The 26240-nt window shown below is 43.7% G+C and overlaps 1 protein-coding gene across 1 annotated transcript in view; it reads right to left on the bottom strand.

Moving 5' to 3' along the window:
• Positions 1-25192, bottom strand: part of CRYGN (crystallin gamma N) — a 45874-nt gene extending 20682 nt beyond the window's left edge. The window contains exon 1 of the mRNA XM_066584630.1: positions 25005-25192. The gene's annotated coding sequence lies outside the window, so the exon portion shown is untranslated. The remainder of the gene's footprint in view (positions 1-25004) is intronic.
• Positions 25193-26240: the final 1048 nt, after the last annotated feature.

The raw sequence follows: 26240 nt of genomic DNA, 5'->3' as shown, positions 1-26240 counted from the left end.
TGGTGAATTGAGTTATGTGAGTGGTGATTGCTAGTCACACAGGTACCGTACAGCCATGAAACATGCCCCTCCTCCCCCATTCCACCGCACTGGAGGCTTCAGGGCCCCTCACCCTCCCCCCAAAAAAGAATGAAAACAATTTTTTTTGCTGCCCCTGAGGCCGCCCCCTTCCACCCTCCCTGGTCGCCCCAAGTACTGCACCAATAAGGGCCTAGTAGAAAATACAAGCTCCTTCAAGGTTTGTGGTATTGATGTGCCATAGTTGGCACAGAAAGAAGGTAAGTGGATAGTCAGTCTGGGTACTGTGATCTCTAAGGGACCTTTCACATGGGGTGGAATTAGGACACGCTGACATTTTTGTAAATAAAGTATATGGTCCAGGCAGCATTAGATGAGTAAAAAATAAATTCTTTATTTCTCCATAAAAATGATAACCAGCGACGTTTCGACCTGTCCAATGGGTCTTTATCAAGCTTGGTTAACACCAACACAATGGCACATATATATACAAATTTTAAAATCACATAATACATTACAGCTGTACCCAGGCAAATCATTAGTCATTAACTCTTCCACGGTAGCTTAACCAATTCATATCCAGATTACTCACATAGATAGTAACTCATTCCCAGATATAGCAAGGGGCCGTCTCTGCTGGTCACCCAGATGGGTGTAATCCTAGTCGATCAAAAAGCCGGTGTGTCTTCATGCGCATGCGCGAGATCGTCAATACTCATGCGATGTTCAACCATACGTGCGTCACATCAGCTACATATGCTGACATTTTTGTGTCACAATGTTATCCCTATGGGGCTTGAATACTGCACCTGTTAAAATCCGCACTTCTTTACTTCAAAATCGCAAGATTGAATTCCGCAGCTGAAACATTACTTATGACATTTTCTGCCACTAATAACAGCGACCATAGGCTATGACAGACCTGGACACCATTGTCTGGAGCAACCCATCAGCCCTCCTTGATTACATACTGGAGGGCCGATTATTTCACAGAGGGAGCACCATACCTCTATCAACTCTTATATGCCACGGTCAACATTGATCACAACATGTGAGGAGTTAATAGCAGGGATCGGTGTTCACACTGATCCCCACTGTTGCAGCCTGCTCCCGATGCAGATGATGTGAGCACTGAGCCCACACCATCCATAGGACATAAGTGTACACCAAAGGGAGGGAATTGGTTCCCAGTCACAGTGTACATTTACGCCTTTGGGTGGCAAGGGGTTAAAAATGGATTGCATTTGCATGCAACTGACATGGACTGTGAGAACAGTCCATTTTGCTTAACGTTCCCACAGAAAAAAATGAGCGATTCTTGAACACGGATAACCCAAAAATAGATCATACAGCGATTTTTGAAACTCAGATTATTGGTCCAGGCGAAAAATCGCTTGTGTGGATGAATGTATTCAAAAGAATCGAATGGTACTCAGGAAATCGTCAGTGTGAATACAGCCTTAAAGGGGTTTTCCAGTCAAATACTATTGATGACCTATCATTAGGATAGGTCATCAATAGTTGATTGGTTGGGGTCTGTCTCTCGGGGCCCCGACCGATCAGCTGTGCGGGGGCATGCTGTCACTGCCGCAATAATGGAGGTCAGTGTGGAAACCTCCATGCCGACTTTCCATGTTGTACCCGGCGCTTGTAACTGCAGACATGGCTCCCATTGATTTCAATGAGGCTTCCACACTAACCTCTGTTATTGCGGCGCTGACAGCATGCACCCACACAACTGATTGGTCAGGGTCCCAAGTGACGGACCCCGACCGATCAACTATTGATGACCTATTCTGATGATAGGTAATCAATAGTATTTGACTGGAAAACCCCTTTAACATGTACAGTGCAATCACCAAATTGGCAGAGTGTCTACTGTACAAGCGCTGATTCATTCAGCCTTGGTGCGTCACGATTACGGAATTCAGAGCGGGGAATCACAACCACTGCTTGCTCTATAGTGAAACAGAAAGCTCTACAGACACCATCTGGACCGGTGAGTCATATACTAGCTAATGGTGTATGAAATGGGTGATTTTATTGAAACTCACACAAAAATAGAACCCATTATTTGCAATGGGGTCTATTCACATGGGCGATTTTTCTCCCATTGCAGCGATGTCTTGAGACAGAAAGATCACAGCATTTCCTATACTTTGGGTGAAACTGCCCATCACTCCCTATGGGAGTAAAAAAAAGAAAATCCCATTGCACTCATATGCGGATTCAATTTTCATGCAAGTGCGATTTTTATTTTTTCTATTAGAATAACTTGAGATTTTTATGCACATGAAACATACGTGAAAATTGCGCAGACCACATGGCAATTACAGGAAAAAACGCAGGTTTGCAAGCGCAATATCGGTATGAATTTCTCAGACTGATATCACACTCGCCCGTGTAAATACAGCCTAATTGTTCTATGAACATGCAGCGTTATACACGCAGTGTTTTATGCACACGCTCGTGTGAGCCGGACCTTATGGTGCATATTTTTAAATACAATTTCACACATTTTAGGTATGTTGATATTGTATGATTTTATTGATGTGACTCGCCTTAAGAATTGATCATTCCTTTTCTGCCATTGAAAAACTTTTTTGTGGAGTGGCAGGTATGGGAATTAAGCAGCAATTCCTCCATTGTTTGTTGGGTTTTCTTTTATGGTGTTCACCATGCAGTATATTCTGTTTGTTGTTGAATAACTTCATGACTAGCATATATATACTCTTTGTCAGAAAAATCCGGCCCCTAGAAGAAGTTGTTGTCTTGCTGCCACCCTGGCATGCAGTTCCATACAAATGCTTACAGTTGTGGTGATTAGATGAACGGTCTTGTCACCTGAGGTCCTAAAAGCGGTCACCCCTTGGCCTATAAAAGGCTCTCGGAGGCTCCTTGTGTGTAGTGACCTCTTCTTCCACTTGTGTAGAGCTTGTCGGCCACTAGACGCCTCTACAACGCAGAGAAGAGATTTTACCCCATTACCAGAGTCTGAGAGGGGCACATTATTGGGATGTGAGAAGCTGAGTAGTTGAATTGACAAATTCCTGCCACCTGGGCCATTCTGACCAGACTATTAGGAGGTGTTGGGGCCAGTGAATATGTGACGGCAAGTACACAAGGCAATTGGGATCAAGATGCCCTCGACAGACCACCAGTAGAGAGGATTGTCTGACCATCCAACAAGCACGCGCAGCTCCAACTGTTTTGTTGCCCACCATCCAGAGACAGGTGGCACCATCGTTACACCCCTGTGTCTGTCGGAACCATTTCCAGGCACTTGGCTGAAGGACATTTGGTCTCACGGCACCCATTACATGTATGGCCTTGGACACATGCCGTCACCTCCATTTGCAGTGGTGTTGTGAAAGACTGATCTGAACTGCTATGGAGTGGAATTGGGTTGTCTTCAGTGACAAATCAAGGCTTCGTCAGGAGACCTGCTGGTGTGATAGTCTGGGGAGCCATTGCATACGACAGTCAATCACTCCCAGTAGTGTTAGGAGGGACAATGACAGCTCAGAGATATGTTCAGGACTTCCTGCAGCCACATGTGTTCCTCTCATGGTGACTTCCAAGAGGCATCTTCCAGCAGGAAAATACTTGGCCACACACACAAGAGGGTCACAGAATTGTTACACTTCTGTGGCTTCCCAGTCACCAAATTTATCCCCAATAGAACAGGTATGGGACCATCTGGAGCACCAACTTCGGCAGCCTATGAGTTTGCACAATCCAGAGGCTCAGTTACTGCAACTGTAAAGTGGTATGCTGCAGGATACCATATGGAACCTGTATGCCTTCATACCTGCCTGTATCACATCTTGTATCTAAACTAGAGGCGGGACAACAGGGTACTAGAGCCTCCATGCCTGCCCGTATCACATCTTGTATCCAAGCTAGAGACGGTACAACAGGGTACTAGAGGCTCCATGTGCAGCGTCTGAGGAGCAGGCCCTCAGCCGAAGAGACAGCGGGGTAGAGAAATGCCTTGTCACAGGGCTCTATCGTCTTCTTGGGACCCGACCTCATTACTGACAGGGAAAGTAACATATTAGTAACCGTGGTTACATGTAGTCCTGTTTGTCACTCCAGATTCCACCATTCCATCATCTGCAGTGAATCTTTCAGATGGAATAAAGTAGTCCACGCATACAGAGTGTATTTTCTGAATGAGAATCGGGAACGTTCGATTCTATCTGTTTACTTAAACGGTGATAACAGAATAACAATTAAACAGTTCTTAACAGTGGTGAAGCAGGGAGGATTCACTGGTTACTTGTACATCCAGAGTCCTAGTTATCTGCTGGATCTCACTCTCCCGGTAATTCTCTCTCTTTCATGTAAGTCACTCACTGGCTTTCTCGCTCTCTGGCAGTTTCTCTATTTCTCTGAATGCATGCTGTTCTAGCGCAGCTTCTCAGGTCCGGATTCATTCACTCTCTATCTCTGGAACTCACTAGCTTCTCCCTTCCAAGGCTGGAACCCCTAGAACTACTGGGCTCCCTCGTGACTACACTTTTATACCACACCCAAGACAAAACAATACATTTTCCAGACATGACCAGACATAAACCCATTCATGCCTGCAGACATCCAATACACATAAGGGCTTTTACCCACTATCATTTTTTAATGCCGCAATATCACTTCTGCGATTTTTGTGTAAATTCACAGAAGCAGGTAGGTCTATAGTATTTAAATTTGGCCCTTCACAGTTATAGACTAAAATAATAATTTTTATTAGATCCTTTTAAAAAACAGATATGGGCTATAAAGACTCACAAAACATAAATACAAAGGGATGTAAGAAACCCCTTTCACACAACAGTTCCTATGGTCAAGAGGCACTGATCATTAAGATCATGGAAATATCCAGAGATCTTGACAGGATCGTGCTTATGATCAATACGTATGGTTTCAAAAAATGGAAAAACTCAAGCACTTTATATTCGGATCCCTTTGAGATAGTCTGAGGGATATATATTCAACTATCAATGTAAGTTTGGTTGCTGACTTAGTCAGGGCTCTCTTGACAGATATTATATATGGTCAGATAAGTATGATCAACAGAAATATCGATAGATCCAAACGATTTAAAGCCCAGAAATGGTCTAGGGCATACGGATGAATCTATCGGTGCGAGCTCAAATTCTGGCTCGATTCAGGCTCGACGCGTTTCCCCACGTATGCGTGGTTCATCAGGAGCAGAGCTTGTATTGGGCTGTAAAGTATACGTAATTCTGTGTTGTGTGACAGAAAATCCTATCAACCACTGATGTTAAATACGTTTTTACGTATGAAATGCAGGTTTTCAGCGTTTTGTGCTATTTTCCAAATACGGTTTAAGGACCAAGGAGAGACTAGATAACGTCCCCTTTTTATTAGGTCAAACCATAGAATAGCATATCTAGCACTTTGTGAGCAGACGACAGAACCGCTGATTAGATGAAAAGAAACCTCACTAAATTGTCAGAGGTTTCCGAGGCAGCAGCTATGTCTATAATGTTCACAACAAGAGCTGAAAAATAATTAAAGCTGCAGATCATTAATGTGGGCTATCTAGACCCGATGTAGGCGCCTCAGTGAAAAATTATCTCTGATTAAATAGCGAGCTATCAAGGACGCATAGCATCCACTAACCCATAAAAGTGTCAGCAAGATTGGATGCAAGGTCAGTGATAGCCAAATTCAGCCTCTAAAAATTATAAATAGAGCTGATCCTTTAGCGAATGCTAAGAAAAATTAGATTTGAGTGCGCCAAAGATTCTGATGTCTATGGATAGCTTTTTGATATATCAGGATTGAGATAGGATAAATCAAATAATAAAGTAAAATAAAAAAGATGCAGCGCCTGTAGCTCTGATGGTGAGCTAGAGGCATATGTGGCAGTCACTGCATGAGTGCATTATATAGCCCTCAAATATACACCCCTTGGGGAGGAGTCCATAGATTGGACCTATCCTGATCAGAGAGGGATGTCTAAGGGAGTGGTCCTGGAAATCTTCCAAGCACTAGGTTCCATATTAGTTAAATAAGCGATTTAGGAGAGACAAACAGTGATAGTATGGACAAAGACCTTTATTAGGGACAAATCGCCGCTTAGCGATTGCTCTATACCGCCACCGATTGCCTGGTACAGAGCGTTATCAGCCGGAGGAGTAGAAACACTTCCGTGTTCTTCTGCGCATGCGCGAGCGGCGTCATGACGTCACTCCGTTCGTCATGTGATGCATGCGTACCATATTGTCGTGGTGCGTTCCACAGTGCCGGGATGACGTTTCTAATGAGGAAGTTTCATCGTTTACTGGTTGCTAAGCAGCGCAGGCACCTTCTCTTTGTCCATAACGGAAGCGTTACATGTCGCAGTCTATAGGGCAGATTCAACCCTCACTACAGTGTCTCCGGTATATATCATATACTAATTAGAGACATGGATACCTAGTACTGTGGCTATATAGATAGTAGGTAAGATAGCTAGTGATCTCTTTTGATATTTATAGTCATTATGGACTTCATAATAGGTATTAGATAATTATCTGCATAACAGCAGTTATTATCTCAATAGAATCAACCACATTGATATGCATTCTGATCCAGGACATTTTAAGATGGCAAAGATGAGGATCATAATATATGGTTGTCAGAGGTTTTAGTGCATTGCCAATGTATTTTTGGTCTTAAGATGGAAATTATATTACATAAATCAGATTATGCAATAACTTGAGCGATGTTCTCTGAGGAAGTCAGTAGTTTAGAGTTAAATTGAGTCAAGATTTTACAGGAAGCAATTGAAGCATAAATTCACATTGAGGCCAGACGGACTGAGTGACTCCATGCGATATATCCATGCCGATTCTTTCTGTAAGAGGCGTTTGTCTAGATTGCCTCTGCGACCGTATGATTTTAGTATCTCAATGCCTTGAAATTTTAAACAAGACGGATCACCATTGTGTTTCGACCAAACATGGTCCGCCAGTGGTGTCGATTCATGGCGTTCGATGTTACCAGTATGACCCTGAATTCTACGGCGAAATTGCTGTATAGTTTTGTCAATGTAGTTTTTTGGACAAGGACACGTTGCCATGTATACGATGTATTTTGATCTACAGTTGATGAATTCTCGGCACTGGTATACTTTATGAGTTACGGCGCAGGTAAAAGTATTCCCTTTTAGAATTAGCGGGCAGACAGAACACCCCTGACAGGGAAAAGTTCCACACGGTTTGTTTGTTCCCAACCAAGTTTTTCTCCTCTCATCCGTATGAAGGTGGCTCTTAACAAGATGATCTTTTAAATTTCGTCCCCTCCGAAAAGTGATGAGAGGTAATGGTGGTATAAATTCCCCAATGTCTGGATCATTTTTCAATATGTCCCAGTAGTGTGTTAGAATGTCTCGTACTTTGCTAGATGCCGTATCATAGGTGCCGATTACTCTGACAAGTTGGTCAGTATGGCGTTCTTTCGGTGTTAAAAGAGTGGATCTATGTTGTTGTGATGCAAAACTACAAGCTTCCTGAACAACATTCTCTGGATAGTCTCTATCCCTGAACCTCTTTGTCAATTTCCTCGCTTCTTCCTTAAAGGATATATCATCGGAACAATTGCGTCTAATGCGCAGAAATTGGCCTTTTGGTATCCCTCTCTTAAGAGGGGTTGGATGGAAACTTTGCCACCCAAGGAGGCTGTTTGTGGCAGTCTCTTTTCGATATAGTGCGGTAGAAATAAGGCCATTTTCCCCAAGGGGTGTATATTTGAGGGCTATATAATGCACTCATGCAGTGACTGCCACATATGCCTCTAGCTCACCATCAGAGCTACAGGCGCTGCATCTTTTTTATTTTACTTTATTATTTGATTTATCCTATCTCAATCCTGATATATCAAAAAGCTATCCATAGACATCAGAATCTTTGGCGCACTCAAATCTAATTTTTCTTAGCATTCGCTAAAGGATCAGCTCTATTTATAATTTTTAGAGGCTGAATTTGGCTATCACTGACCTTGCATCCAATCTTGCTGACACTTTTATGGGTTAGTGGATGCTATGCGTCCTTGATAGCTCGCTATTTAATCAGAGATAATTTTTCACTGAGGCGCCTACATCGGGTCTAGATAGCCCACATTAATGATCTGCAGCTTTAATTATTTTTCAGCTCGGGCTGTGAGCATTATAGACATAACTGCTGCCTCGGAAACCTCTGACAATTTAGTGAGGTTTCTTTTCATCTAATCAGCGGTTCTGTCGTCTGCTCACAAAGTGCTAGATATGCTATTCTATGGTTTGACCTAATAAAAAGGGGACGTTATCTAGTCTCTCCTTGGTCCTTAAACCGTATTTGGAAAATAGCACAAAACGCTGAAAACCTGCATTTCATACGTAAAAACGTATTTAACATCAGTGGTTGATAGGATTTTCTGTCACACAACACAGAATTACGTATACTTTACAGCCCAATACAAGCTCTGCTCCTGATGAACCACGCATACGTGGGGAAACGCGTTGAGCCTGAATCGAGCCAGAATTTGAGCTCGCACCGATAGATTCATCCGTATGCCCTAGACCATTTCTGGGCTTTAAATCGTTTGGATCTATCGATATTTCTGTTGATCATTCTTATCTGACCATATATAATATCTGTCAAGAGAGCCCTGACTAAGTCAGCAACCAAACTTACATTGATAGTTGAATATATATCCCTCAGACTATCTCAAAGGGATCCGAATATAAAGTGCTTGAGTTTTTCCATTTTTTGAAACCATACGTATTGATCATAAGCACGATCCTGTCAAGATCTCTGGATATTTCCATGATCTTAATGATCAGTGCCTCTTGACCATAGGAACTGTTGTGTGAAAGGGGTTTCTTACATCCCTTTGTATTTATGTTTTGTGAGTCTTTATAGCCCATATCTGTTTTTTAAAAGGATCTAATAAAAATTGCGATTTTTGTGTGATGCGATTTTAACATTGGAAAGTCCCATTGACATTTGTAGTAAAAAAAAAAAACGCAGCGATATCGCAGCATTAAAAAAAACGCTAGTGGGTAAAAGCCCTAAATCTGATTCATTCCACAGACAGTGCACAAGGCAAACATAAAACATGTATTTTGAGGTGCTGGAGGAGACCCTTAACTCTAGGCCACTACAGTTACCCCCAACTTAAGAAAAGCCGACCTCTGGCATCTCCTTAAAATGGAGTGTAAATCCGGAATAGAAATTTCATTTGTCTATTATCCCATTGTAATTGGAGAACTATCTATCTCAGTTTGGGATAGAGTAAGGCAAAACAATTACACTCATTCCCCCTTTGGTTGCTACTCAGAGTCAACCCATCCTGGGTGTACTCAAACTACCTGGGATCTCACTGCTGGCGTGCAGCTGTAATATATGACAGCATGTTGGAAATGGACTAGCCAGTCACAAGAACAAATACTGCTAGGCTAGTTGGAACCCAAGATTCACTAGCATTGCTATGGGGCCCTTCCTAATTCTTCTCCCCAAAGCCTGAAATTGAGATACATCACTGTACACTGACACTCAGAAGAGCGTGACTTCACTTTTCTTTTGACGTGATGGGTGGTAGCTTAAGTCAATACCCAAAACCGAGCTGACTATATGATAATGGGGCCGCATCTCCTGGGACAGATAAGAAGGCTGGCTGACACTGGAGTAATTGAATTAAAGGGGTTGTCCCGTGATAGCAAGTGGTGTTAAGCACTTCTGTATGGCCATATTAATGCACTTTGTAATATACATCGTGCATTAAATATTGGCCATACAGAAGTTATACACTTACCCCTCCAGTGCTGGCATCCCCGTCTCCATGGCGCCGACTAAAGCTGCCTTCTGCCGGGATTAGACGCGCTTGCGCTGTCTGCCCTCTTCTGTCCGGCTCTGGCGTGCTCGCGCTGCAGAGGTCTCCCGGCAGAAGGCAGCTTTAGTTGGCGCCATGGAGACGGGGACGCCAGCACCGGAGGGGTAAGTGTATAACTTCTGTATGGCCAATATTTAATGCACGATGTATATTACAAAGTGCATTAATATGGCCATACAGAAGTGCTTAACACCACTTGCTATCATGGGACAACCCCTTTAAATGGGCTGTAAAGTCTAGACCTCCTAACTAAAGGCCCTTTTACACACAACGATTATCATTCAAAAGCTATCTTTTGAGCGATAATTGTTGCTTGTAAATGTGTGCCCATTGTGCACTTACTCTGCACTTTTCATCCATCACTGAGTTCAGCTCAGCTTAATAGCCGTCATCCCTGATAAGAGGGACCGCATGCTGAGTTCTTCATGGGCAGCACTAATAGCATTCTTTCAGCTGCTCTCCCACTGGAGAACAATAGTGATGTATTTAGAGAACAGACCACCTGCTGTTCTCTAAATACATGCAAATTGTTGCATTCGTGTGGGCAAGTGAGCATAGGGCCTACACAAATGTGACCTAATAAGGATAGAGAACACAAGGTGCACTGCCACAGATTAGCACCTCTCCCTATCTTCTACTAGTGTTAGTAACACAGACCTACCCAAGTGGGGACCTCACCCGAATAAAGGGCGGACCAGCAGTCTTCAGATCTGGGCACTAGCTACTCCTAGGAACCCATGCACCGTAGATAGGACACAGACATGCCGGGCTGGGCGCAGGTGGGAACAGTAGACCACCTCTCTGCCTCCCCTATTTCTCCCTCCTTCCTATTTCTGGAACTCTCTAGAAAATATCAAGGATTGATCCAGGGATTAGTCTGATTGCCATTAGGGAGTCGGGAAGGAATTTTCCCCCCAAAAGGGCTAATTGGCTCCTGCCTCTTGGGGTTTTTTGCCTTCTGGATCAACAACACAGGAGGATAAACAGGCTGGATTAGATGGACATTGTCTTCATTCGGCCTTACAAACTATGTTACTATGTTCTCCCTTCTGAGGCTGGAACCCCTAGAACTACTGTGCTCCCACATAACTACACTTTTAGACCACACACAAGACAAAATGATACATTTTCCAGACATGATCAGACCTTAACCCATTCATGCCTGCAGACATCCAATACACATGATTCATTCCACATACAAGACAGTGCACAAGACAAACATAAAACATGTATTTTAAGGTGCTGGATTGGACCCCTAACTCTGGGCCACTACACATTCCCACGCATATCACATCTTGTATCCAAGCTAGAGGTGATACAATAGTATATCAGAGGCTCACATCTTGTATCCAAGCTAGAGGTAATACAACAGGGTACTAGAGCCTCCATGCCAAACCGTATCACATCTTGTATCCAAACTAGAGGTGATACAATAGTATATCAGAGGCTCCATGGCTGCCCGTATCACATCTTGTATCCAAGTTAGAGGCAGTCCAGCAGGGTACTAGAGCCTCCATGCCTGCCTGTATCACATCTTGTATCCAAGCTAGAGGTAATACAACAGGGTACTAGACCCTCCATGCCCACCCGTATCACATCTTGTATCAAAGCTAGAGGCAGTACAACAGAGTACTGGAGCTTCCATGCCCCCTATGTTACATTTGTATACAAGCCTCCCTACAAGGGGTCGGGTCTCCACAATAAATTCTGCTTTTGCTCTGATATTATAATCACTTAATTATAGCAATAAAAAAAATTGTAATAATATACACGGGAGAGCGCCAAATGGATTCTTTTTTATCTATAGCAGAATCTTGCTAGGGATTGAGAAAATGGCTCACCTGGCACCGTGCAAGGACCCCCCTTAGAGGGACTGACCACTCGGCACCTGTAGTCCTGTAGTCCAGGTGTACTTGTCAATATCAAGATTGTCTTTGATCTTCTGTTGTCCAGCGATCCCCAGCACACCAAAGTGAAAGGGTTAAATCCAGAATGCCCTGGAAAATTTGAAACTGCCTCCATGCCCGCCAGTATCACATCTTGTATCCGAGCTAGAGGCGGTACAACAGGGTACTAGAGCCTCCATGCCCGCCCGTATCACATCTTGTATCCAAGCTAAAGACAGTACAACAGGGTACTAGAGCCTCCATGCCCACCCATATCACATCTTGTATCCCAGCTAGAGGTGGCCCAACAGGGTACTAAAGCCTTCATGCCCACTGTATCACATCTAGTATCCAAGCTAGAGATGGTACAATAGGGTACTAGAGCCTCCATGCCCCCTGTATCACATCTAGTATCCAAGCTAGAGATGGTACAATAGGGTACTAGAGCCTCCATGCCCCCTGTATCACATCTAGTATCCAAGCTAGAGATGGTACAACAGGGTACTAGAGCCTCCCTACAAGCGGTCGGTTCTCTACAATAAATGTTCCTTTTGCTCTGATATTATAATCACTTAATTATAACAATATTACAATAACACTGAGAAAGTTTCATTCGATTCTGACTACTCCTGCTAGGTGCTTCATTCGTTTTACAACTAATGTATATATGCATTGTGTAGTTGTGGGGATTGTGTGGAGTAGGCTGCATCAAGTTTAAAATGACCCTCCCATCCTGGATAAACAAAGATGGCAGCACCAGTTCTCTGACTACCTGATGCACACTGCACATTAATATACATCATCAGTCTAAATTGCAGCAGGCTGCTTTGATTAACTGGTACTGCCCATGTGAGCAGTGCTGGCCACTTGGAACAGCATGTAGTGTCTAAAGGTCCCTTTACACATGACAACTGTAGGGCACATGCAGCCCTCCCATGGACTGCCACCCAACCCAATTGCCCAACAGTCGTCCCGTATAAAAGGGTCTTCAGGTATAATGTTTTATGTATGATTTTGCCCTGATAGCAGAATCTGCAGGTTTGTATCTTGTTTCTACTATCTCTGACTTTCTTTCTGTAAGCAGATAGAAATATTTGCTCACAACGGGGTTCACTGGTGTAGTGGCCCAGAGTTAGGGTGCGACCATTCTTGGTGGCGTTGGCTTGTCTGTCTTCCTAACCTGCTTGTTGTGACGTGTTTGCTCAGTAGAGAGATTGGGGCTGAAGTTAGTGACGTGTAAGAGAGATGTAGTCAGCAGAGGAGGGCGTGTGAGCAGGTGGCTCAGCTGCTACTGCCTGGCAGAGCTCCCAGCCTTTTTTCCCATCTCTACGGGAAGCATCCCCTCTGGGGACTGGACCACAGAAGCCAGGACCTGTTTATGGAGTTGGCGGATGAAATCACACATTCCCCTGCTTAAGTACATGTTGGAGAGAAGTGAGTTCAGGGACATAGCAAGTGATGGATGGAGAATGACTGTCTTTTTCCCTCCATGTCTGGGATGTTTGGTCAAGATGTCTACCGTCAGATAACTGAGACTGATGCGGACTGTACTAAGGAGAAGAGTAACTCCAAATCGCTAAAGTCTTGTACGTAAGACTGCCTAACGAATGTTGTACTTGGAAAAGCAAAGTTGAAAGATAAGTACTGAAAGTTCTACAGTATCATTGCCAATTTTATCTCCTGCATGTGTTTTTTGGCCCTATCAGGAGAAGATGGCAGAGCCACCATGATTGAGCACCATCTAGTATCCCAGCTGTCTTCCCTGGCCAGAGAGTCATGATGCCTGGCCACTGCACTGTAAAAAAAATCCCAGGCTTACAATTGTGTAAAACAAAGAAAAAATGCATATTCACCTATTTTGGAGGCTTCCCATCCAGCACTGGAGCCCACTGCTCAGAACACAGAAGAAGCCAGCCAGTTGTCAGGACTTGAATCCGGGACCACCTGTGCCTTGGATGGTGTCTCTCCCCAGTGAGCTATCCAGCTTGCTGGATAAGCTCCCCTGCTGAACCGAACCTTGTTCCATGCTCATGTTAATCTAGTTCCTGCCTCCCTGTCTTGGCCCCACCTTGCTTCTAATTGGGCTCATTATAAAAGCCCGACCCTGCCACTGCACCAGCACACAATTATTGTGCTTACAGTCGTGATCGAGCTCCTCTCCTCCTTTTACCCTACAAGCGACTTGAGACTTCACGATAATGACTCCTGGCCTTCCTCTCAACAATGCTACCCGCCTCCTCCATCTGTACTGCGACCTGAGACTTCCTGGTAATGACTCCTGGCTATCCTGACTACATTTTAGTGACCTGCAAGCCTACTAGTCCATGGCTCCTATCCAGTGCCGGAAAATGCTACAAAATAATCTCGCCCAAAAATGAAGTCTGTAGTCACCGATCTGCTGAAGTAGGCTAAAGAACTCCAGGAATTTTGTGCCTCATAACAAAGAAAGTTAGCTGGATTCCAGATACTGGTGCTGGATCAACATAAGGAGATAATAAGCTTACAGAAGCAACTTCTGGACTTGCCAGAAATTGATTATAAAGTGGCTTTCCCTCAGGTGACAGCTTGGTAACCTCCACGCCTGTATAAGTTGTGAGGTATTATCTTGTGAGTGAGGCTGAACACTGGCCAGCGTACTCATGGCAAAGCGACCTGAACGAGACCTGATAGTGGGTGCCAGACAAATGGGATATTCCGCTTCCAAAGTTGTGTGGACATATAACATTTGTAGTTCCATGTCATGTATGTAATGGGAAAATGTCATAGAAGGCATTATTGTAGTAGCTGCAGTGCAGCATTCTTGGTATATGGGAGCAGAAGACCCGCTAGAGTTACTATGTTACCACCATGACGCTGGACACAGCACCTCACCTGGGCTTGTGAGGTTGCTAACTGGACAGCATAGGACTGGTTTGATGAGTTGGACTGATGGTAGGGTATGTGTGCGGTGCAGACCTCATGTCATGTAGCCTAGTTACCAATAAGGCACTGTGCAGGCTGGAGGTAGCTCCATACCAGTGTGTTCTCATGGCATGGGTTGGGTTGGGTCCACTAGTCCTTCTAAACACATCATTGACCGGAGCCCACTCTATTTCACTCCTTGGTGACCATTTGCAGCCCTTCATGGACTTTATGTCCCTTCTCAATGATGGGATATTCCAGCAGGATAATGCACCATGCCATTGGGCCCAAACTGTCGAGAATTGGTTCGTTCACACCTGAGATCCTGCACCTACAAATATCACGAAGCTGTGGGTGGCTATCCAGACAGATCAACATACCTCCAGACGTCTCCCGTCCACTTATGGATTCAATGCTATGTTGAGTTGCTGAACTTTGCCGGGTTAGAGGGAGCCCTACATGATATTATTTCCAGTCCAATGACTTTTGGCATGTCAGTGAATTTTAAAATCCCAGAAAACCCCTGTAATTGTGTAATGTTATTATATGTTAATGATTATAATCATTATTCCATCATTATAAACCTCAACATGATTATAATCAAATAATTATTTGTTTGTCGCTCATTGTGTAGTAGGAAAACAGCATTGGCAGTAACATTGTATCACCAAATGTTTGACTCCCCCAGACCATAGAAACACTGTAGACCAGTACATTGCAGTTTGCTGCCACCATCAGGTTATAAAGAGAAGTACAACGAGTGAAAATAAAATGCTGCCTCCAACGGTAATGACCATGGATTATCATAGTGGTAATTATAATGACTATATTTATAAACTACAGCAGATATATAATGTGCCGTTAGCACACATAAAAAAAGGTCCATCAAGAACACATTTTACCCCTTAAAGAAGCTGCCCTATTGTTTGCTTTTTGTTTTTTGCAGGACGAGTTGTATTTTTTCAATAGTGGTATTTAATGTGCCATTTAATGTACTGAAAAACTTTAAAAAATTTCTAAATGGACTGAAATAAAAAAAAAAGGAATTTCACAATCTTGGGGTGGGTCTTGTTTTAATGGTGTACACACTATAGTAAAAACAGCATGATAACTTTATTCTATGGGTCTGTACAAGTACGATGATTTGAGATGAGCGAGCGTACTCGCTAAGGCAAACTACTCGAGCGAGTAGTGCCCTATGCAAGTACCTGCCCGCTCATCTCTAAAGGTTTGTGTGCTGGCGGGGGAGAGCGGTGAGTTGCGGGAGTGAGCAGGGGGGAGCGGGGGGAGGGGGGGGGGAGAGTGAGAGATCTCCCCCCCTTTCCTCTCCTCTCTCCCCCTCCGCTCCCCGCCAGCACCCGAATCTTTATAGACAAGCTCGCAGGTACTCACATAAGGCACTACTTGCTCGAGTAGTTTGCCTTAGTGAGTACGCTCGCTCATCTCTGACGATGATACCAAATTTGAATATCATGTTTATATATAAACGTATACAGTTTTTTTGCTGTACTACTAATAAAAAAGGTTTTAAAAAATGATTGGCTGCCACCATAACTCTTTTATCTTTCCGTCGATGGGGTTGTGTAAGAGCTCTGCTTTTGCTTGATGACCTGTCTTTTATATTCATACCAATTTGGGGAAAATACAACTTTTGGTTGCTTTTTATTATATTTTTCTTGCAGATGGGATGATTAAAACAGCGCAATTCTGGCATTGTGTGGTTTCTTTCAAACAATGTTGACCATGTGGGATAAACAACGCTTTTTAAAATTTAATTGATTGGACTTTAATGGTGAATGCCCACGAACGGATTTCTACCACGTTTCCCAAGGCGGAAATCCACATGTGAATTCCACAGCTATTAGGTTCTATTGAACCTAATAGCTTTCTGCCTGCCAATGCTCACATGCGGATTTCTACCGCCGATTTCCGCAGCTGGATATAAATTGTGGCGTGCTCTATTTGCCGTGGATTTAATATAGCATTAATGGAGATTGCAGAAATCCGTGATCACCAGCAGGCATTTTTTGTTTTTAATTGTGGTACTCCTGCAGCATAAGTCCATCGGCGTATCCAGCGACGCTCGTGGGCATGAGCCCTTATGGACGCAGTGATACCAAATATGTTTTTGTGTTTTATTGTTTTGATTCTTTGCTGTAAATACTGAAAAGAGGGTTTTTTTTTATTATCCTTTACTCTTTTACAATAGCAAAATATATATTTTTTCCCACTTATTTTGTTAACTTTTTTCAGTTCCTATAGGGAACTTGAACTGGCTATTGCTTAACTGTTTATAGTATAGCAGTATCTGACATACTTTAATAACATATACTGCAATACTTTAATATTGCAGTACATGGTATTTCTGTCGGTATTGTATTGAGACAGGCCACAAACCCGTCTTAATAGGACGCCGATTGGGGCTTTTGAATGCTGCTGTCAGAATTGACAGCAGCATTAAAGGGTTAACAGCTGTGAGCAAAGACAGCTGACCCCAGGCATGTATGAAGCAGGCGTAGGCTGGATTCAGACGAATGTATATCGGCTGGGTTATCACGCCGAGCCAATATACGGTGTCCTCATCTGCAAGGGGGGAGGATGGAAGAGCCAGGAGCAGGAACTGAGCTCCCGCTCCCTCTCCGCCTTTCTGCACTATTTGCAATGAAAGGAGGTGGGGTGGGGGCAGGGCTAAGTTGAACGAATTAGCCCCGCCCTGTCCCGCCTCTCCTCATTGCAAAAAGTGCAGAGGGGTGGAGAGGAGGCAGAGAGGGGGCGGGAGCTCAGTTCCTGCTCTTGGCTCTTCCACCCCCCTCCCCCTGCAGATGAGGACACCGTATATCGTCTCGGCGTGAAAACCGAGCCGATATACAGTCGTCTGAATCCACCCTTAGCTAGCAATCCTGCTCCATATAAGCCCTGTGTACCCAATACGTACATATATGCTTTCTGGGGCACTAAGGGGTTATTATGCAAAATGACAATATTTAGACTTTACTTTCAAATCATCTTTATAAAGTAACCAAATTATGTGGCGATATCATTATAGCCTCTTCTAAGTGGAGGGGAAACCTGCATCTCTGTTGCTACCTACAATCTTTAAAGGGGTATTTCCCATTAATCACGGCTAAGATGAGAGTAAGGCCTCATGTCCACGGGGAAAATCAGATCCGCTGCAGATTCTACATGTAGAATCTGCAGCGGGTCCCTCCTGCCCCGCGGACATGAGCGCCGAAAATAAGAATTTAAAAGTATTTACCATCCGGCGCGGGCGGAGAAGATCAGCTGTTCCTCACGGCCGGATCTTCATTTTCGGCCGGCGGATGAATTCCTGACGCCGGCGGCACGTCGCCGGCACGTCGCCGACGTGCCGCGCGCATGCGCCGGGCACATCCGCCGAGCCGAAGCAAGGAAGATGCGGCCGTGAGGAACAGCTGACCTTCCCCGCCCGCGCCGGATGGTAAATACTTTAAATTCCTATTTTAGGTCTCCCGCGGATCCGGACGGCTTCCATAGGCTTCAATAGAAGCCCGCGGGAGCCGTCCCCGCGGGAGACCCGCACGAAAATGGAGCATGGTCCGGATTTTTCCATGCTCCATTTTTTTTTAAATCCCTTTTATTGACGATCCGCGGGTATTTATCTACCCGCGGGTGGTCAATGCATCCCTATGGGGTGCGGATCCGCATGCGGGAGATCCGCTGCGGATCTTAAATCATATTTTGCCCGTGGACATGAGCCCTAACAGTCTGCCTGTCACAAGTAGCCAGGGCTACAAAAACAGCCAAACTGTCTGTTCTGCGCAATTTCCATATGGGAGTTAGAGATACAACATAAGGCTGGATTCAGACACCCGTACATCGGCTCGGTTTTCACGCCCAGCCGATATACGTCGTCTCTCTCTGCGGGGGGGGGGGGGGCTGGAAGAGCCAGGAGCAGTGCTCTGAGTTCCCGCCCTCTCTCTGCCTCCTCTCCGCCCCTCTGCACTATTTGCAATGGGGAGAGGTGGGACGGGGGCGGGGCTAATTCTCGAAACTTAGCCCTGTCCCGCCTCCTTTCATTGCAAATAGTGCAGAGGGGTGGAAAGGGGGTGAGAGGGGGTGGAGAGGAGGCAGAGAGGGGGCTGGAGCTCAGTTTCTGCTCCTGGCTCTTCCATCCTCCCCCCCCTGCAGATGAGGACACCGTATATCGATAGATATGAGATAGATAGATAGATATGAGATAGATAGATAATCCCCATTGTGCCACCATATAATATTATTTAAACTGGTCCTTGTAAAAGGAATGGTCTCCATTCACCCGAGTACGGAAGTACTCGAAAATCGCGGTGCTCAATCGAGTAATTACTCGAAATGAGTACGCTCGCTCATCTCTACTATCTATCTATCTATCTATCTATCTATCTCATCTCTATCTATCTCATCTCTATCTATCTCATCTCTATCTATCTCATCTCTATCTATCTAATATCTATCTATCTATCTATATATCTCATATCTATCTCATATCTATCTATCTATCTATCTATCTCCTATCTATCTATCTATCTATCTATCTATCTATCTATATATCTCATATCTATCTCATATCTATCTATCTATCTATCTATCTATCTATCTTCTATCAATCTATCTATCTCATATCTATCTATCCATCTATCTCATATCTATCTATCCATCTATCTCCTATCTATCTCATATCTATCTATCTATCTATCTATCTATCTATCTATCTATCTCTATCTATCTATCTATCTATCTATCTATCTATCTCATATCTATCTATCTTCTATCAATCTATATATCTATCTCATATCTATCTATCTATCTCATATCTATCTATCTATCTCATATCTATCTATCTCATATCTATCTATCTATCTATCTATCTATCTATCTATCTATCTATCTATCTATCTCATATCTATCAATCTTCTATCAATCTATCTATCTCATATCTATCTATCCATCTATCTCATATCTATCTATCTCATATCTTTCTATCTATCTATCTCCTATCTATCTATCTATCTATCTATCTATCTATCTATCTATCTATCTATCTATCTATGTATCTCATATCTATCTATCTATCTATCTCATATCTATCTATCTATCTATCTCATATCTATCTATCTCTCTACCTCATATCTCTCTATCTATCTATCTATCTATCTATCTATCTATCTATCTCATATCTATCTATCTTCTATCAATCTATATATCTATCTCATATCTATCTATCTATCTCATATCTATCTATCTATCTATCTATCTCATATCTATCTATCTATCTATCTATCTATCTATTTCATATCTATCTATCTTCTATCAATCTATCTATCTCATATCTATCTATCCATCTATCTCATATCTATCTATCTATCTATCTATCTATCTATCTATCTATCTATCTATCTATCTATCTCATATCTATCTATCTCCTATCTATCTATCTATCTATCTATCTATCTCATATCTATCTATCTATCTCATATCTATCTATCTATCTACCTCATATCTCTCTATCTATCTATCTATCTATCTATCTATCTATCTATCTATCTATCTATCTATCTATCTATCTATCTATCTCATATCTATCTATCTATCTCCTATCTATCTATCTATCTATCTATCCCATATCTATCTATCTCCTATCTATCTATCTATCTATCTATCTATCTATCTATCTATCTCCTATCTACCTCATATCTCTCTATCTATCTATCTCATATCTATCTATCTATCTATCTATCTCCTATCTATCTATCTATCTATCTATCTATCTATCTATCTATCTATCTATCTCATATCTATCTATCTATCTATCTAGCTCTTATCTATCTACCCAAGATACATGTTACATTAATTTAATTTGATCTTTTTTCTCATACAAAGGAACATACATGTATCAGACGTGTAACAAGGACAATCATGAATAATTTGTCAAACATTATGTCCTTTCTATACAATGTTCATAGCAACCAGATAATGTCCTCCTGTGCATCTCCTAGTGATATCCCTACACACTGGAGCAGCTGGAGCTCCTCCGCCTGGTTGTCTATAAGAAGAGCTGAACGTGCGAATAACCAGACTGCTATCTGAGATATCTGCTCCTGTGCTAAATATAAGCTGTATCAGCTATAGACTTGTGCAGGAAGGGACGCTACTCAGGATTGGACATTGAGGATTAAACATTGGGCATAGTTAATATTCCCGTTGAAGCAGACTTCTGGCTCTAATTGAACCAATTTTGGGGACAAATAATTTTACTTAGAAGTAGGATGCCAAGAAAACTTTTTCACAGGATGTCATCTAACCTTAGGCTGGTACTGCTACCATTCCTGGCACAGGTGCAGGTGCCCCCTCTAGGATCTGCACATGTATATGTCATCCTGTGGCTATGCCTTAACCCTCTCCAATCCAATTTGTATCCTGGTTTTCCTAGGGAGCTTACTCTTTTTCTACCATTATAAAACGGCGCTATCTGCTGGCTAAAGCCAGTAATGCATGAGGAGTCACGTTGGATAGGCTCTGACAGCGGAGAGGCTGGCAATATACAGTAAGAGAACCCTCAATGGATGTCTTCCAACATCGGAGCTGTACAGCCTTAAATCATAATGTCTTTAGATGTCAGACAGTGGATTTGAAAGCGTTAAATGTCTGAGATGCTAATAGCCCTTTAAGAGTAGGGCCGTGAGCAGTCCATATTAATTGCTATGCAGAACTTGTCCTGAAGGACCTTTCACATGGGATGGAGGCTACCAAAGTCTGCAAAGTCTGCAAAGTTTAAAACCTGCCTGCAATTCTGCATCAAAATCCGCACTTATATCAGGTTGCTAGCATATTCATTGCATGTGTGTTGTTACCCAAACTGTTACTAAATGCAACTTTATTCTTATATTTCAGTAAAGTGTCTCTCATAGATCACTTGGTTTCAGACAAACAACTTCCTTTCCCCGCAGGGTGGAATAAATTAACATAAATCTATCATTCATAGACGACAGACCTGGGCCTGCGGGACTTTGTACACCCGCTACGTTCTTCCTCTCCATAATCCTCTGTCAATACTCTGTCTCACGGCCAATCTCTTTATTATGAGAGGAAGTGGCAGCGGGTATTAGCAAACGCAGCATGTCAATACCTCGCCGTATCCAAGTGCATGCTGGAGATGTAGAGGCGGATCTGCAGAGATCAGACCAGGTTTGCTGCATCCTGGTTCACCGCTAAGGAAATTAAATATTCCGTGTAGCAGGCGAGATCAACCAACAAACACAGATATTATGGGTTCCTAGTTAATATACCCCACAGAATACATACCATATACACTGCTGCTTCATTATAAGCCCCCATTAGTACCCCAATGGATCTCCTTTGTCCTTCAAAACCGCAGCAGTTCATCATGGCGTCCATCCACAGGTATCAGAGCTAAGAAGACCTTCCCCTGCACTATTAGTCAACCAGCCTGACAGGAAGGGGTCATCAGTTCATGCTGCTTATACCAAATTCTGGCCTCCCATCAGCACGGTGCAACAGAAATCTAGATTCATCTGACCAGGTGATGTTTTTCCACTGCTCTGATTATTCGATTTTTGCGCTCTTTTGCCCCCTTGAGTCTCACCTTCCGTTATATCTGGTGCTGAAACAAGTCGTCTACTATTAAAGCCCATCTGTGCTCAGGAACAACGAGTTATGAGTTGTATTCAACTGTTCTTGATTGTGCAGAAGGATTCCTTTCGTTTGTTGGCCATGTGATTGTGCCTTATGTTTGTGTACGTGGGGAGTAGTGTAGTGTAGTGTGGTGAAGAGTAGTGTGGTCAGCCTGTGAGTGTTCTCTGGAGAGGGAGTCTACCTGCACACAGACACCATTGGTCTGTGTGTGGTGAAAATGGAAGAGGCTGAGAGATGGTTGGATGTGCGGCCTATACTGATCATTCCAAGTACCCGCAGGATAAACATTGGGCATTGAGAGAAAGAGGAGCGAGTGCTCATGGAATAAGGGCTTCCACCCAATACAGTTTTTTTAACGCTGCGATATTGCTGCGTTTTTTTCAATGGGACTTTCTAATGTTAAAATCACATCGCACAAAAATCGCTGCGCTAGTGGGTGGAAGTCCTCGGTGTGAGCTAGCTGGTGTTGAGAGAATTTGTGCCGGAAGAGAAACAAGCCACAGATAACTGGGACTGTGGACTTTGAGTGAATGCCCCGTGAACCTCCACCACTATTGCACTCAATCTACTGTAAGACTGTTAACTGAATTTGCTACGTTCAGTAAAACGGACATCATCGACCGTTCCCAGTGTGTCCAGAAAAGTACTTATTCTGTTTAGACTCTATATATTCTACTAAGGAGTCACATGAGAAGAAAGGAACGGTGGTGTCACCCGTGACAACCTCGAACTTACAGGTAACTTTGCCGCTTACCATTTCCTTTTTTGTCAACTCCCCTGTGGCCATGTGGACGGGTCCCGGGCTACCCGTAACAGGGGAGGGGATGGTAGAGCCACCGTGACAAGTGACCATCTCTTAGGGCTCATGTCCACGGGGAAAATAGGATTTAGGATCCGCAGCGGATTTCCTGCATGCGGATCCGCACCCCATAGGGATGCATTGACCACCCGCGGGTACATAAATACCCGCGGATCGTCAATAAAAGTGATTTTAAAAAAAATGGAGCATGAAAAAATCTGGACCATGCTCCATTTTCATGCGGGTCTCCCGCGGGGACGGCTCCCGCGGGCTTCTATTGAAGCCTATGGAAGCCGTCCGGATCCGCGGGAGACCTAAAATAGGAATTTAAAGCATTTACTCACCCGCAGCGGACCGCGAAGCTCTTCTCTTCCTCACGGCTGCATCTTCCTTGCTTCGGCTCGGCGGATGTGCCCGGAGCATGCGCGCGGCACGTCGACGACGTGTCGGCGACGTGCCGCCGGCGTCAGGAATTCATCCGCCGGCCGAAAATGAAGATCCGGCCGTGAGGAACAGCTGAGCTTCGTCGCCCGCGCCGGATAGGTAAATGCTTTTAAATTGCTATTTTCGGCGCTCATGTCCGCGGGGCAGGAGGGACCCGCTGCAGATTCTACATGGAGAATCTGCAGCGGATCTTATTTTCTCCGTGGACATGAGGCCTAACTCCTGCTGCCTCCTCGGCTGTAGGAAATGCTCTGCGGCCGCCGAACATAGGATCCCCTTTCGCTGAATATTTTTTCTCAATCACACCATTCTCGGTATACTCTCCAAAGTGTTACATGAGAAAACCCCATGTAGTTGGCAGTGAAATCCCAATCATGGCTAGTCTAACACTGATAACCCAGCCTCGTTGGAAGTCGCTCCGATCGCTGGATTTTCCCATCTAATGGGTATTTACACTGAAACTGATCCATGGAAAACTTGTCAAGTGATTTTATGCTGCACTCTGGGATCATAAGGATCATTTCCATACAGGAAAGCGCCAATTGTGAGAGGGCCGGGGCTCTAATAAAGGGGTCAGTCAGTGTATGTTCTTAGATTAAAGAAATCCATTACGCTTCGTAAAGAAAAACATCGCAGACGCACCCTTTTCTATTCCAGGAACCAAAATCACTGTACAAAAGTCCACCCAACCGTCTGAATTCATGGCTAGTCGGTAAACTTTATTACACCACGAGAACAAGCAACGGGGACTAATAATGGGATATACTGTATGCGTATCCTGCAGTCAGAAGGGGTTAATTTTTACGGCATCATTTTTTGATCTCTAAGTAAATAATATCCTGGAAAAGTTATTAAACTCCAGCCATGAACTTTAGAGGTTTCTAGTCTCCTAATTCTTGCAGTTTATGAGCTAATCTGAGCTCAATACTACAAACCTACATCAACTCAATCACAACCAAGGTCGTTCGAGGCTAAAACAATAAAATATGATGGAAAGTGGAATATTCCGTATTTTACGACTTTCATTCTCACGTTATCAAAAACGTCTGTGATCTCTACTTCATATTGTGAATAGAATAATAAAAAATAAAAAAAGTCTGCACACCATGAGCTCATGCATGAAAAGTGCCGGGGTCTCCAAGCCAGTATGCCTGGGGTCCGGGTCTGTATGCCACCGCTCAGAGTTATACGTTAAGACTCCATACAGCTTGATAAGGCTATATTCACGTCTGCGCTAGATTCTGTTTTCCTGCTCCATCATGGATGAACAGATCATAATGGAACAGAGTGGCTGAGCGCCTGGATTCGCTGCCATGTAAACAATTTTACCCCCCTAAAAATTTTTTAAATGTTTGAAGAGTTTATAGAAACTAGAGTAATACGAGCACCAATGTTAGGTATGTGGTTACCGCTGGGGACGCTGGCGGCCAGCATTTGCACTCTGTTCCTCTTGGCGCCACGGGTGTCAGTGTGGGCGGCTCCGGTCGGGGTTCCCCTATGTTGGTGGTTGCCCGCTCCTGTCAGCAGCATGTGCCCCGTCGTGCTCAGGGACGTGCTTCCTCCAGCCGGCCGCTCGGCTCTCTGTATAGTACACGGCCCCGGGGAGAGCCGGTCTTATCACCTCCCCTATTGGCGTGTCATATTTAATCGCCCTGTCTGGGCGTGAACTTTCACATATCAGGCTGCTGAGTGCTAGCAGAGGTTGCCACTGTTTGGTTAGACTTAGCTCTACTAGCTCCTGCATATACTGCTCCTGACTGTTTTTTCTTGACCCATTTATGCCTTTGAATCCTCTCCTGTCTTGGTCCTTTTGTACTGCGCACATGCCTCCCCGGTTTGACTCGGTTTTCCCTGACTACCCTGTTTCCCTGAAAATAAGACATACCCTGAAAATAAGACATAGCATGATCCTCCAGAATTTTTGAGGATGCAAAATGATTTTTCAGGCTTTTTGAGGATGCTTGAAATATAAGCTCTATTCCAAAATTAAGCCCTGCTAACAGTTAATTAAAAAAGTCAATTTAAATAGTGTCCAGACAGCTATACATGTGAAAAGGTTAAACCTTTTTGAACAAAAATTAATATAAGACACTGTCTTATTTTCGGGGAAACACGGTACTCTCTGTGTTACCCTCTGTTTTGCTTTCAGTAGCTTTTGACCTGGCTTGTTTGACCATCCGTCTCCTGTCCCTCTCCCTTGGGGTCCCTGTTACTTGGTCAGACCAGGGACCGCCGCCCAGTTATCGCCCTGGGGCTTAGCCCAGGGGGGCAAGTAGGTAGGGATACAGGACTAGGGTACCCTCTGGTCATCTGTCCCCAACCAGCTGTAACAACCAAAATGACAAGAGATGCATCAAAAATAATGCTTAGTCGGGCCGATAACCACACTGATGAAATGAAAAAATGAAATTGCTTTTCTGAGTGCTCATAAATTTGACCTCAGAGGAAAAAAAATTGCGCCAAATTTGCAAACACACAGCTAGTGACTTAAAATGCGTCAACCCATTATCTATGCTATTTAGTTTTACTTGGTATAATCTTGCTTGCCTTTTGCGCCTATTTCCTGAAATGGAGCTTCATAAATATGTCAGAAACATCCGGCACACAGAGACCACACCCACACTTATAAGAAAAAAAATTGGCAG

This window comes from Eleutherodactylus coqui, chromosome 12 (genome assembly GCF_035609145.1).
Source record: "Eleutherodactylus coqui strain aEleCoq1 chromosome 12, aEleCoq1.hap1, whole genome shotgun sequence".
Taxonomy (NCBI): domain Eukaryota; kingdom Metazoa; phylum Chordata; class Amphibia; order Anura; family Eleutherodactylidae; genus Eleutherodactylus; species Eleutherodactylus coqui.
The sequence above is the reverse complement of the archived record's forward strand: the minus strand, read 5'-3'. Positions and strand labels throughout refer to the sequence as shown.